At 45.3% G+C, this 15370-nt stretch overlaps 1 protein-coding gene across 4 annotated transcripts in view; it reads left to right on the top strand.

Annotated features, from left to right (window-relative positions):
- Nucleotides 1-15370, top strand: part of ARB2A (ARB2 cotranscriptional regulator A) — a 1817924-nt gene that overhangs the window by 1625034 nt on the left and 177520 nt on the right. The gene's annotated exons all lie outside the window — the stretch shown is intronic.

Below are 15370 nucleotides of genomic sequence, written 5' to 3'. Positions count from 1 at the left end.
GAAAAATATGGCTGACCTCAATGGAGTACGGGCCGATAACAAGAAGTGGATTGGTCCCGTTCAGTTCTTACCTTCGGAATTAGAAGCCATTCTGAGAAAAAGTGTTTGAGAAGGTTACATTCAGCGGGGTTAAGCTGCATGAGCTGTTTGGGGAGACAGCATAGTTGTCAGATGGTATTGGGTCAAAGCCATGGTGAAGATTTATAAGTTTGGACTTAGACGTCGAAATGGAAATGGAAAATTTCCAATGGGAAGAAGCAGGGGGCTGTGGCTGAAGACGGTTCCACAGGGTTGAAAACCCCTTTGGCAAAGAACTGCTGCATAGGATTTGCTGTTGTGAAAAAAAAATAATGGGTGAAGCTACTAAGTCAGTCCAATTGGCCATGCACCTTGGGTGGATAGGCGAGCAGGTTGGTCTCAATCTCCTTCTGGTTCTCAGAGGAGTTTTGCCAGAAGTTTTTGAAGTCCTCAGTTTTGGGATTCGCCCATCTGGGCACATTTAGCACTACAACCAAGGGTCCACGTCTGTGTGACACATCTTTGGGGTTCAGGACTCACTTAGGTTTGGCCCGGGTATGGGCTGGAGATGGTGGGAGCCTTTTATGTCTCTGTGGCTCTCAACAGGAGGCCAGCACTCTATCCCTTAGAGTCACTCTGGTAGTCCTGGGTTCAGTGGAGATGAAGGGCTGGACTCAGAGGGTTCAAGACAGGCTTCAGACAGCAAAGTAATCCTTCCAGGTACAGCAGCAGTCTGGTAGAGTGCACAGCAGCCAGCAGTCCTCCTAAAGTCTTTCTGCCAGTCCAGTAGTGAACTGACTGTGGGTCTGAAGGTCCTGTTTTTATACCCCTGGGCCCTTCTTGTGGAAAGCAGAAGCTTCTGGGAAGGATCTCCGAAATGCATGGAATTTCATGACTCCCGTGCACTGGCTCACAGCTGACTGCAGTGACAATATGTCGTTCTTACACCCTTTGTGTGAAGGCAGAGTGGCAGAGCACAGGCTATTCAGTTGCGAGTGGGGCTGTGCTCAGCCCAGCCCAACCCACCCCCACCCTGCCAGCAGACGGACCATTAAAGCGCACCTAATCCCTCTGTTGTGTGACTTTCTGGGAGGAATTCACATAGTCTTAACTATCAGCTACACCCAGTCATGTGACCCAAGAAATAACTTGTTCTGCATTGTAACAGCATGTGAGGCAAAATCATGGTGCATAGAGGTAGTCACCATGGGGATATAACCTCATGAAACTGTCAGCTATAATTTTTTATGAGTAGTTCAGTATGGAGTGAAGCATCCATCGCTTCATTTTAGTGACAATCACATTTTAATTCCAGTTGGAGATCGTTGTGTTCCAGCCACCATTTACTTTCGTCTCCTGGTTTACACATTTGAGCCCAGATTAGGATGTAGTGTATAGAAGATTCTGGAGTGCGAGGACAAGTAAAAGTTTTATTGTAGGAAGAGCTCCCCATGGAAACACTGCTGAGGCGGGATCAACTATCTGTCTTGGTCCCATACCTAGAACCTGCACACAGAACATATTCAGTTCCCAGGATGACTGTGACACAAGAACACAGAGAGTGTACCAAGAATGAGAACATAGCAAATATAGCATGTACTACAAAGCAAGGAAAGCAGCACATTATATTCCCTTCAAGTCTGTGTTTCAGAATTATGAAGACCACTTACAATAACTGGAATCTCATGTGTGGACATCAGCACATGTGAGAGTATTTCTTGGTAACCCTTGCTAGTTTCCAACCTTCATCTTGAATTGTTCAGCTTTCCAGCCCCAGTTAGACTCTATTGTGAGAAATTCACACAAGGGGTTATCAGATGTTACTGTTCCCCAATCGTGTGAATGAGGGTCTTTAACCTTTTGTATTTTGGGGGCCCATACTATGGACCTTAGAAATGTGCACCAAATACTCTTTTGGCACTTGGTTCTCAGAGATATGAACCAGAAGTGTTCAAGACTGACTCTGGGAGAGCTATGCAAAGCACACAATCACTCTTCACTCCAAAAAATATAGTACTGTACTACACACACTAATAAATACTACGCCCCAAAATACAAATCTTTGCAGGATTGCAGATGGAATTACAAACTGAACCCCTCGTAAAGGTTTCCCCATCTCTAAGAGAAGGTTTGAAGATTATGCAAGCCCTTGCTGAGTTCCTTCGGAGGAACGCAACACCATAGTGCTCATTCTGGGGGCAGTAAACTCCCAGCATATCTGAGCTTACTTTGTGGCTTTATCTGCCCCTTCTCCAAGGCAGTCGCGCCAGATTTCAAACTGCCTCATATGAGTGGCCCTTAAATTTCAGATTTGGGTTCCGCTAGACCAGTAACTGTGGGGTTTGCACTTCCTTTTTGCTTCTGATGGTATGCTCTCCTGGGGCCTCTTGACCCAAAGAGTTTTTGAGGATTTCCAGCAACCCTCCATCAACCTCTAGCACTGCTGCTTTCTCCTCAATGAGTTAGCTGTAGGCTTCTGAACCTGCCCTTCCATCCAGCCCTGGTGATCTCCTTACCTGCAGTTTTCCTGGCAGCATCCTCAAGGTCCTCGTCAGCAGACTGTTGTCTTTGCCTACACTACCCCACTCTTAGGGCACCTACAACTAGACCACTCCCATAGACGTCCAGGGGAATTCCTCCTACAGGGTCCCCAGCAAGCCTTCTCTATTGATGTGGAGAGAAAATCCAAGAGCTGATATGACTAGTCTTGAACAGATTCCACAAAGTCCAGAATACAGACCAGCAGTCTTCAGACTCCAGACACAGGTGTTTTTGATACTCTAGTCTTTCCTACGATTATGCAGGCTCCTTTTCAGCTTTTTAAACCTCTCTAGGGACTTAAGGGTGGTGCAGTTTCCTTTGATCAGTGGAACATCCACTTATGCTTGTGGTACCACATCATCCCTTCACCCCTTGATATCACGAGTAGGGACCAGTCCACTGCCTACCCCACTGCTTTAGTACATTCTGGAAAAGATTAAAGATGGCAGCTCTCTCCAAAACTGAGTCACATCCCTTCTAAGCAGTCTCTGTCTAGTCTGATCGCCTGCCAGTTTCCTTCCAAGCATGAGGCATACACTGAGAAACAGAGGCAGAAGTCTGGAATCTCCTATGTTTGGCTTTCAGAATACCTCAGCCCTAAATTAGCAGATAAGTGCAGGATGTTGGCTTAGGAGACATCACCCACACACTCTTCCTCTCGTAAGAGTTGTATAATTGTCCAATATTAAGCCTATTGTTCCTCAGGCCGCCAGATGGTGCAGTAGAGTAGTTAGCAAATCAAAAGGGAGAGAGAGGACTAGGTAAGCTAGTCCGGGTCCCCTGATTATATGTAGAAATATCAATATAGGACTAGCTAGGTTGTGTTAGTGAGACTCAGGAGGTACATCTGTTGGCAAACCCTCAGGTTTGGTCATGAAGCCCTCACACACCAACCTAGTTGGTGTCATGCTTCATCATCAGGCCCACCACAGTGACACCGAATGTGTCCCGGGTGTGCTGCGACTCCAGATTACTGAGGAGCTGGTATGCTTGCTGAGTGTGCAGTGATAGTGAGAAAGAACGTGAAAGGTTAAAAGCTATACAGGTGGTCCCAGTTCCCGAGGGTGAAAGGTAAATTTTAATACCTGGGCCCCTGTTAGCAAGATAAAAAGGCTGTGGACGATGTGGAGTGTATTAAGAGCTCCTACGTCCTTGTGGTCTACATGTTTCAGCCAGGCCTTTTGATTAAAACTGGCTTTCCTCAGGACCAATGAGTATGTGTGGGTGACAATAAACTATATTAAGTGACAATGTGTGGTAAAAAGTGTCGCACTCGCTAAGGTGCTGTACGTGTAAGAGGGGGGGATTCCCTCTACTTTACTGTACATAGAACATAAAGACAATACAGACATACAAGGGAGAACCAGTGAGAATGGTATTTACCAAAACACAACATATGGCCGACTTCTAGTGTTCGTGAGCGACCTAGAGCGGCAGATAACGTGGCCATGAGCGTTTGCCATGGCTGAAGTGAAAATATGGCGGTAAAGTTTTAAACGCAGTGGCGGTGGTGGGCTACACAGCGAAACAAGCATAGCGTGAGGTACAGGTAAGTATGGTACATAATTCCTCACACTTGCTACTTGCTGTTAAAGCCTCATGGGTCACTTGGCAGGGAGGGAAAGAAGACCCTAAACGTTGTAAAAGGTCAGAGTTAGGATGGTACCTGTTGAGAGAAAATGCTGCTTACCCAGAGCGTCGTGTAGAGATCACTCGTTTACTCACGGTATTTCCGATCAGCGTGCTCCTGCGACCTATCGTCCTGCTCCAGTGTCCCGAGTGAACTTTGCTTGGCTCAGGCAAGGGCTTAAATAGCTGGTTCAATTGGTAGCACCTGGAAAAGGGAACAGGGTGCGGTCGCGCTGGCTCTAAGTGCGCGTGTGCAGGGAGAGAGTGGCACTCGCGTTGTGCATGCGCGGTGATCAGTTCCAGCGCATGCGTGTGCTACAGAGCTATACGCATTCGCGCATGCGCGTAGGAGATGTGTAGAGGAAAGTGACTTGGGACCAATGTGTAGTGGCCCATTAGGGGTAAGAAGACGATAGAAAACAGTGGTAGCGACATGTGCGCACTAGCGCATGCGCAACCGAAGGGTAATGGCCCATTAGGGACATGGGATGATTAAAAAGCAACAGTTAGCGAATTTAAAAGCATAGAGGCAAATACAGAGTTGGGACAGACCACGAGTCTGAGCGCAGACAGGGATACAGACTATGAACAGACAAGGAATGTTTATCTGGCTAAGGCATTCCACGGAATGGAATCATTGAGCCCCTCTATATGGGTAGAAAGGCGGTAAATCCAGCGTTGTTCTTTGGAGAGTAGTGTTTTCTCATCGCAACTGGATGGTGCAAATTGTTCAATGACTGTCCAGGTGAAGTCATTTGGGGTATGATTTTGGGTGATGAAGTGTTGGGTCAGCTTGCTGATGTTTTTGCCACAGCGCATAGTACTTCTGTGTTCAGTCATCCTGGTTCTGACCTTCCTGGTAGTCATACCGATGTATTTCAAACCACAACGACAGGTGATCAAGTATATTAAGTTGGAAGAGTTACAGTTGGTAAATTGTCGTTGTGTCCAGGTTTTTCCATTTTCCAAAGATAGTGTTTTGGAAGGGGTAGTCAGGTGGCAGACGCTGCAATTATAACACGGTTGGTGGCCTGTTATCTCTGGTAGACCCCACGCATTCAAAATTGTCTGGCCTGTTTGTTGTTTCTTTCTGGGTCTCGTGGATACCAGTTGGTCTTTCAAATTCTGTGCTCTTTTGTATGCAAACCGGGGGGGATCCCAGTTTCTGGTGCCTGAATTGATGATCTTCCAATTCTTGCGGATTATGTTGGAAACCTGGTTCGAGGCGGTATTGTAGGTGGTAACACATGTCATGATGGGTGTTTCTTGTGGTTTGACAAATGTTTCAAGAAGAGCCTCTCTGTTCTGGTTGCGTGCTCTTTTGCAGGATCTAGAAATGATTCTAGATGGGTAACCTCGGTCCTCCAGCTTGTGGACCAAAGCTTTTGACTGGTGTTTGAAATCGTGGAGGTTGCTGCAGTTCCGGCGTATGCGCAGAAATTGCCCAAATGGCAAATTCTCCCTCAGGGGTCTGGGGTGGAAACTGTCAAAGCGCAACAAAGAGTTCCTGGATGTTGGTTTGTAGTGAGTGGTTGTTGTTAGGCCTCCCTGATCAGGTCTTATATTGAGGTCCAGAAAAGCTAGTTCTGTTGGGCTGCTGGTGCAGGTGAACTTGAGAAACGGGTCAAGATTGTTGATCCAAGTGAGGAAGTCTTTTAGTGTCTCCTCATTGCCCTCCCAGACAATGAAAATGTCGTCGATATATCGACGCCAAATTGTTATGTTGGCTGAGTAGGGGTTCGTGGGGGCTTCGATGTTAGTCTGTTCAAAATGGTGGACGTATAGCCCCGCCACGCTGGGCGCAAAGACACTCCCCATCGAGGTGCCATTGGTTTGTAGGAAGAATGTGTCCTCATATTCGAAGTAATTCTCTTTCAAAGCTAATGAGGCGCAATCCAGGATGAAGTGACGAGGGGTGCGATGTTGCCAATCAATCTCCATCAGGACATCGTGGAGTACCTTCAGTGTGGCATCTTGGGGGAGGCTCGTATACAGGCTCTCAATATCCAGTCCGACCAGGAGATGTTTATCTGGGTCGAAACTGACATCTCTGATGATGTTGAGGAGATGTTTTGTGTCCTGGATGTAGGATCGAGTTTTCTGAACTAACGGGTTGAGGTAGTGATCACAGAACCGTGATAGCGGTTCTAGAAGGGATTTGATGCCTGACACTATGGGTCTGCCCGGAGGTGGGGTGACCCCTTTGTGCACTTTGGGCATGATGTAAAAATAGGGTACTTTTGCGTCACGTGTATTGAGATATTCAGCTTCTTGCTTCGAGATGTAATCAGCGTCAGACGCCTCTTGCACTAGTTCTGTGATCTTTTTCTGTAAATCTTTAGAGGGGTCTCTCTGTAATATTCTGTAGTTGCGAGTGTCGCTGAGGAGTCTGCGGCATTCGATGTCGTAGTCGCTCTTGTTCATGATGACTATTCCGCCTCCTTTATCCGCTGGTTTGATGATGCGAGTGGGGTCATTTTGGAGTTTCTTGACGATTTCCCTGTCTCGAAAAGAAAGGTTATTGAAATGGTTTTGGGGCTGTAATTTCTCGACCTCTGAGTATACTGCCAACTCAAAAGTGCTGATCTCTACTGGCACAGTGGCAGGTGGCGGGGTGAAATTGGATTTGGGTTTCAAGCCTGTTTCATTGGTGATTTCTGGGTCATTGGGTTTCTCTTTATTTTCGAAAAACGCTTTTAACCTCAGTTTTCTGAAAAACTCGGTCAGTTCGACATGGAGTTTGAAAGTATCCAGTCTGGTGGTGGGAACGAACGACAGTCCTTTATTTAGGACGTTGGTTTCCTCATTGGTGAGGGGTGTGTCAGAAAGGTTAAATACCAGAGTGCTAGTATTTGCTGGTTCAGTTATTTGCTGGGGCCCGCTTGCTCTTTGGCTTTGTTCCTCGTGTTGGCACTCACTGGGTCCTCTTCTGCTGACCACTGTGCTGGTTGAGGTGCCCACTGTACTTGCTGTGGCGGATTCCTTCTCTTGCCGCGAGGTCTGCGGCCTTGGCCTAAAAAAGGATATCTTTGGTTTGGGTTATTTTGGTAATACGGCACCTGGCCAGGCGGGTATAGTGGTGGATATCCATAGTATGGAGGCATGGGTCCAAAAGGTGGTGGTCCGAAATTTTGGAATTGTGGGGGGCCTTGCCAAGGTTGTGCCCGTTGTTTACCTCCACGGCCTCTCCCTCTAGCTTTGTAGGATCCATTGCTGGAGCCGCTAGATATGGAACTGTTGTCTCCCGAGCTATCAGTGTTCTGGCCTTTTGTGGGTGCAGTGTATACATCATCAGCATAAGGATAAGTTTTTAAGTAGCTGAAATTCTTGAGGTCCTTTTCGAATTTCTTTATTTTGGTTTGGGTTAGATATTCTTTATAATCGTTCATCTCCCGATTCTGATCTTCCAGTTTCTTTTTGTATCCTGTCAGAGTGGTTTTGAAATGGGTTTCGGTTGCTTGAATCTCTATTATGACTGCGTCTGATAGACGTTTAGCAGTTTTTATTATTAGGATGAGCCAGTCCCTGGTGCAGTGCCAGGCTATCTGTGCCCAGTCTTTTCTGAAAGTGACATCGTCAAGGAATATTCTTGGAGCGTTAGTGACCAGCAGGCCTTTGGGCGCTGTGTTGGTTCTAAGGTATTGTGCGAGGATAACGCCGTGTAGAATAGTGCGTATCCTGTTACGCTTTTTCTCAGTAAGAGTGTCCCAGTCTGTAGTTTGCGCTATTGTAGATGCTGTGTTAAAATCTGCCAAGAGTGAGGGGTCGTCGAGGATTTCAGTAATGACTACCAGGAAGGTCAGAACCAGGATGACTGAACACAGAAGTACTATGCGCTGTGGCAAAAACATCAGCAAGCTGACCCAACACTTCATCACCCAAAATCATACCCCAAATGACTTCACCTGGACAGTCATTGAACAATTTGCACCATCCAGTTGCGATGAGAAAACACTACTCTCCAAAGAACAACGCTGGATTTACCGCCTTTCTACCCATATAGAGGGGCTCAATGATTCCATTCCGTGGAATGCCTTAGCCAGATAAACATTCCTTGTCTGTTCATAGTCTGTATCCCTGTCTGCGCTCAGACTCGTGGTCTGTCCCAACTCTGTATTTGCCTCTATGCTTTTAAATTCGCTAACTGTTGCTTTTTAATCATCCCATGTCCCTAATGGGCCATTACCCTTCGGTTGCGCAAGCGCTAGTGCGCACATGTCGCTACCACTGTTTTCTATCGTCTTCTTACCCCTAATGGGCCACTACACATTGGTCCCAAGTCACTTTCCTCTACACATCTCCTACGCGCATGCGCGAATGCGTATAGCTCTGTAGCACACGCATGCGCTGGAACTGATCAACGCGCATGCACAACGCGAGTGCCACTCTCTCCCTGCACACGCGCACTTAGAGCCAGCGCGACCGCACCCTGTTCCCTTTTCCAGGTGCTACCAATTGAACCAGCTATTTAAGCCCTTGCCTGAGCCAAGCAAAGTTCACTCGGGACACTGGAGCAGGACGATAGGTCGCAGGAGCACGCTGATCGGAAATACCGTGAGTAAACGAGTGATCTCTACACGACGCTCTGGGTAAGCAGCATTTTCTCTCAACAGGTACCATCCTAACTCTGACCTTTTACAACGTTTAGGGTCTTCTTTCCCTCCCTGCCAAGTGACCCATGAGGCTTTAACAGCAAGTAGCAAGTGTGAGGAATTATGTACCATACTTACCTGTACCTCACGCTATGCTTGTTTCGCTGTGTAGCCCACCACCGCCACTGCGTTTAAAACTTTACCGCCATATTTTCACTTCAGCCATGGCAAACGCTCATGGCCACGTTATCTGCCGCTCTAGGTCGCTCACGAACACTAGAAGTCGGCCATATGTTGTGTTTTGGTAAATACCATTCTCACTGGTTCTCCCTTGTATGTCTGTATTGTCTTTATGTTCTATGTACAGTAAAGTAGAGGGAATCCCCCTCTTACACGTACAGCACCTTAGCGAGTGCGACACTTTTTACCACACATTGTCACTTAATATAGTTTATTGTCACCCACACATACTCATTGGTCCTGAGGAAAGCCAGTTTTAATCAAAAGGCCTGGCTGAAACATGTAGACCACAAGGACGTAGGAGCTCTTAATACACTCCACATCGTCCACAGCCTTTTTATCTTGCTAACAGGGGCCCAGGTATTAAAATTTACCTTTCACCCTCGGGAACTGGGACCACCTGTATAGCTTTTAACCTTTCACGTTCTTTCTCACTATCACTGCACACTCAGCAAGCATACCAGCTCCTCAGTAATCTGGAGTCGCAGCACACCCGGGACACATTCGGTGTCACTGTGGTGGGCCCGATGATGAAGCATGACACCAACTAGGTTGGTGTGTGAGGGCTTCATGACCAAACCTGAGGGTTTGCCAACAGATGTACCTCCTGAGTCTCACTAACACAACCTAGCTAGTCCTATATTGATATTTCTGCAGTAGAGTAGTTGACACACACAGCCAAGCAGCTCAGAATACAAAATCTTATACATCCTACCATTGAGTAACATTAAAACCTCCTTACCCAGCTACAATAGGGTTCAGTTTGGGGACTGTGTTTTTGTAAAATCTTAATGGTTGAAAAATTCATAGTATAATGTGGTGAGTGATGATTGGCGGGCCAACATTTCTCGGTAAATATTCCTTCAAAATAAAACTGAAGCCTAATATTGTTTGCACCCCTTTACACCCAACTCTACTGACTCTTTCAGTCAAAGCATTATTAATAAGGAATACAGTTTGGTGCGCATCTTTAAAATACAGTTTTTCCTTACTTGAAAATTGCCTTTGGTTAACAATAAGTATGCCACTTCCTTACTGAAAAATTCACTTATAAACTCCAAAATTGTATCGGGTTTGGACTCATTTAATAACTTCCACTCCACCCATTTATAAAAATATACCTTCATGACAGTTACTTGCTTAATGCTATTTCTTAATGTATGAAATGGACCCATAAAGTCAGTTTCCAGATGTTACAAAGGTTCCACTGACCGTGGCCGTCCTCTGCATGATTTTCTAGTCATGTAGTCTCTGAGTGAAGAAGTGCAGGGGTTCTTAGGGGAAGGCGCATTTTCTGTTTATTTCTAGTAAACTAGGTTATCTTGCAGTGTTTAGTGCAGCCTCCTCTTCTAGTTAATGAATAGTTTCATCCAGGGTCTGGGGTTCGCCTTCTAGGTTTTTTTCCCCCCTAATGTCTGAGTCCTCCCAACAGCTTTATAAACCTTCCATTCAACTGACACATGCAAATCAGTATTTTAGTTTTGCTGAAGGTATAACCTGATTGTGTCTGCTAGGGAATCCCAAAACATAGGGTCCACCAGAAGAGCACATTGGAAACTTCAAGTTCAGATATGAGAAGTCAGTCACCCCATCACAGCACAGTCATGAGGGGATTATGATGTGAGATTATGCATTCTAGTTATTCCATGTGGAGGATCACATCACTAAGTCTATTGGAGCACATCACCGTATCAAGTCTGACAGGTAGTTCATAGATATAGGGCGTGAAATGAGTACTCTCTTACTAACCCTTTCCTATGTCACCATACATCAACCAGGCCTTAATCATCTGTGCACATGATGAATTATTGAACTTTCCCATTACAGGGGCACCCACCAAGAGTGGAGCGGAGTGATACAGAGCTATATCTATTACACAATTAAAGCCTCCAGCCACTTATCACTGGGATGAGTCCTTCTCTGTGTTGGGCTCTGTGTCAATTCAATTTCATCCAACTTACCCGGGCGTTTGATGAGAAGCCTGTGACATATAACGGCCCTCTCCACTGTCTCAGGAATTTCAACCCCTCTTGGCCTCTGAGGTTTCTCTTCTGTCGGAATGCAACATGCACTCCTATGAGCATCAGTTAAAGAAAACAAAGGTCCCATACAAGTTAAATAAGTACAATACCACCATTTAACAATCAAAATTGGGATTACGAATGTATCAATGGAAAATTAAGAGTTTTATTAACCATTAAGTTCAACGCAAAAAAGTAATATTCAACAAGGTGAGTGAGCAGGATGTGACTGGGTAATGGGAAATCAGCCGATTTCCTTACCACAGGCAAGTGACTTAAAAAGTGACTTTTCAATTTGTGAAAATGTAGGTAAACAAGAAGTCACAATCAGGATTACATCTCATACTCCACAATTAGATACAGATTGTAGTATAGAGTTGAAGATGTATGTGTCGACGACGGTTCGATCCCAGTTTGGTATAGGGATCTCATCAGGACTAAGTGATAAAACAAGTGCCTGGAATGTTGCTGGTGGAAGGGTAAGTTAAGTGCAACCTCATGGATTTGAAGCAACGAGGGGGGAGCAGCCGGAGAGGAATTGAAGCAGTGGAGGGCATGTACCGACGGCAAGGGAGGGTAGGTATGGTCCCGTCAGGGAACCACAAAGTGTGAGGCCAGTGAGGCAATGAGGTATCCAAGCCTTGATAGGCAGTATTTCATGAATGAAGGGCACCAAGCTGAGTGATCTGTGTGCTCAAACCGCGATGGGAGACCCGAGTGCTTTGTGTGCTCTACCCGTATGGGATAATACCAGTCCCTTCAGACTTTTAGGGTCTCCTTGTTCTTTTCTTTCTCCTCTGAGCATCAGGCATCATGAGGTTAATTTAATGTGTGGTATTTAGTGGTGTCTGTGTAATAAATGTACCTTTACCTTTCCACAGAAAAAGCACCAACTGGACAGTGATTTGAGTGTTGTTGCATACCAGTGAAGTAGGGTTATTATCCCACAACACCTCCCTTGAGTAGGCCTAGGACTGCTCCACTTCGCTACCCTGAGAGAATCATGTGCTACAATGGGGTGCTTGTTTCCCAGTAAAGAGACTATTGTGGACTTATAATGTGTCAAAGCTGCTTATGTTATTTGTGTATTTCTTCATTTGCTGTGAATCTAGTGTGGCAGATTCTTCAATCTTAATGAGCATTCCTTTCTCCTCCATTTGCCACCTGGGCGAGTTATACAACTGTGAATTATGTCTTTTTTTGTCTGTGGATGTTACTATGTTGATTGAAGTACTTTCAATATCACCTGTGGATTTGCCAGGGTTATCTATTGCATCCAGCAACTGTTCCAAATTTTTATGTGCTGCTACATCCTCTTTTGAATTTGTACTTCTGATCTTATTGATATTGGATAATGTTTGAAGTCTGGATGCCGCCAATCTCTTAGCATCAGAACTTTTCTTTTATGAGACTCCCTAGAGCTCCACTTGCTTTGGGAATTAACATATAGCTGTGGCCATCCATTTTATGTTTTTGTGAAGAGGGGCATTCTATAGTAAACCATTTGAAGAGAAGGGGAGAATATGTGATAACGAATAGAAAGACACGCTTACGATTCCCTTCAATTTATTGCTGGCTAGTTTTCCTTTAAGTCTGTACTGGCCTGAAGATATCCACCACCAGAAAAATGTATCTTTCTTGTCCAGTTTTAGGCTGATTTAATAAATTTTTTTCCAAATTTCAGGAGAGACAGAAAAGTCACAAACCGAGGCACTTAGGTGTCGTGCAACAATGTAGCGATATTACTGGGTTGCCCTCTCTTTTTTGGCCATAGCTTATGGTGCAAATGCTGTCCCCACCTCCTCCACTGGCCAGCTTGTCTTCTCTGGCGGTTCTTGACCATCAGTCATCCACAAACGCCAAGTAAGAGCCCATTCTCTGTGCCTGTCGGTGAAGCCCGCCTACTGCAACCTTGGGTTAAGCCACAATCTGTCTGCACCACCCTTTCTTGGAATCAGCAACTCAATCAAAGGAGATCCTCAGCTGGCATCGTCAAGGTTCTTGTATATATTTACCGTGGGTAAGGTCCGAGGCAGCACTTTTCAACCCATCATCCTCCTCTTTGACTAGGCTCTTATCAGGAATGACAGCCATCTTACATTTTGCACTGTTTGTAGAAATCCAATCTTGGCGCTTAAAAAATCAAAAAGTTCCTGAGTAACTCCCACCAGTGACACTTCCTCTGCTTCTCATCGTCACGGTTGCCTAACAAATTGGAGTCTTTCAGAAGTTCTTTTTAGGTCTTGCCTAGACAGTGCTTCCGCTGTCTCTTCAAGACATGCTGTATCTAGGATATGGGCTTGAAAACACACCCCTCTTTTTCATTTGTTCCTGTCCTTTAGAAATGCTCACTTTTCATTGGTGAATACACATAGTAATCCCTCCTTTTGGAATGTTGTATCCTCCCATGAGGACAATCCCTATTAAATGTGTTCTTACTGTTCAGGTTATTTATACTTACAGAGAACTATTTTTTAGTTTGCCTGTCTCATTGCTCGTTAACTGTTCTGTTTACTTCTGCAGTGAAACTTGTGTCTCAGCATTTGCTTACACTAGCCATCCCTTAATCTCCTGGGCCTCCCCTCACTCTTCCCTAGTACCCCTCGCAGGCCCCCTTACCCCTCCGAAGCCACTACTTTGTTACTTTACAAACTCTTTTAGGGAAATTAAACAATCAGCCCATTATCACAGGATCTTGAGCTTGACAGCAGACTCGAACCGGTATCCCCAGCTCACCAGTCAACTGCTCTCACTACTGTCCCAAATCCTTTGCCTAGTCATGTTGTCGGGTGCAGTACCATATGTGGCCAACAGGGGTCGCAAGGGACAGCCTGTGGCACTGCATCCTCACAATACTGCTTGTTTTAACGTGGAGTTGGAACTGCCATTTTCACTCCCAGCGCTAAGGCCCCATTACAGGTTTACTACATAAAAAAAACCACAACTGAGTTCTTTATTTTATTAAGTTGGGGAGGGCATATATATTGCATAGGTAAAAAACATTGGCATTTATAATGCCAGTAGCTCCCACTCCAACAAATGCGAGACCTATTGCAGTTACAATGCTAGCTGTCATTAGGGGCTGCTGGGCGCAGAAATGCTGGGTGTTTAGGCAGAAAACTGCCTCTCAGTGTCCCCCACGGCCACCATTTTCTTTTGGCACTAGAGAATTGTCTCGCTTCCATGAGGAATAGGCAGTCACACTGAGGCTTGAGGTGAGGAGACTGAGAATTACAAAAAAAATAAAGCTAACTAAATGTATGCCGTAGTGCAAAAGCATGAAGCAAGCTCCCGTTAGCACTGGCAGTTGTTAGCGCATAGCAGCTGCTGAGCCCTCATAATAAGAAATTATGCAAAATTTTAAAACGGGAACCGAGACAAGGATCAGTGAAGAAGCACAAGAGAGCAATGGATGAGCGGTGGGGTGCTGAGAAATCTAAGCAAGCTGACAGAGCATAGTGGGGGTGCTCTTCCATAACATAAACGATGTTAGAAAAGGAAGTAACAGCAATGTGAGTGTGAACTATTTTTTCAAGTAGTTTATAACTTTATTTCTTTGAAATTACTTGACTTGATATCAGCACTAATAAATGACCACTTAAGTCAATACCTGTAGCTGGCTGTACCACAGTAGCCAATTGCTGAAAGAGGCTATTTAAAAGCCCCTTTCTGTAGGTTAGACTTAATCACAAAGCATTGTAGCTAATGCCCAACCATGCCCATTAGAGATACGCAAATGTACGAACAGACCAGAGCAAACATGACCTCTATAATACCAGTAGGGAATATAGCAATGTACAAATGACAACTGCATGCGTAATGTTGATATTGTCGGTGAAAATTAAACCAATGGCTGCCAAATTATTGTTAGGAGTTTTGATGAACTCTCATCATTGCTGTCGGATTTCACCAAGGTGACAACACCATCAACCCCAAGTCAGAGATATGTAGTCAGGCAGGTCTTGCGGCCCATGCCCAGGCGTATCAAGTAAGAGGCCACAGGTGGGGTCCCCTATAAACGAAAGACAAACATGCACCCTGGGAAAACCCTGATCTATTCCACAGATAGATAGTTTCACCTCAAACAAATCTGAGATAATTGGCCCTAATAACACCCGTTTGGCCAAAGATGTGCATTCCCTAGAAATGTCACAAGCTAGATACAGCATGTAGATAGGCACACTCAACCCATCAGGACCCGACAGGAACACTACACTAGTTCTCCCCAAAGTTGAGAGCCATCTGTGTCCTTGTCAGATGACCATGTTTGTTAATTTACAACTGTGATGCTTTTTTGGAATGTAGAAATTTCTTCTGTTATACCCTATG

This window comes from Lissotriton helveticus, chromosome 2_1 (genome assembly GCF_964261635.1).
Source record: "Lissotriton helveticus chromosome 2_1, aLisHel1.1, whole genome shotgun sequence".
Classification (NCBI taxonomy): domain Eukaryota; kingdom Metazoa; phylum Chordata; class Amphibia; order Caudata; family Salamandridae; genus Lissotriton; species Lissotriton helveticus.
This window is presented reverse-complemented; position numbering and strand designations above follow the sequence as displayed.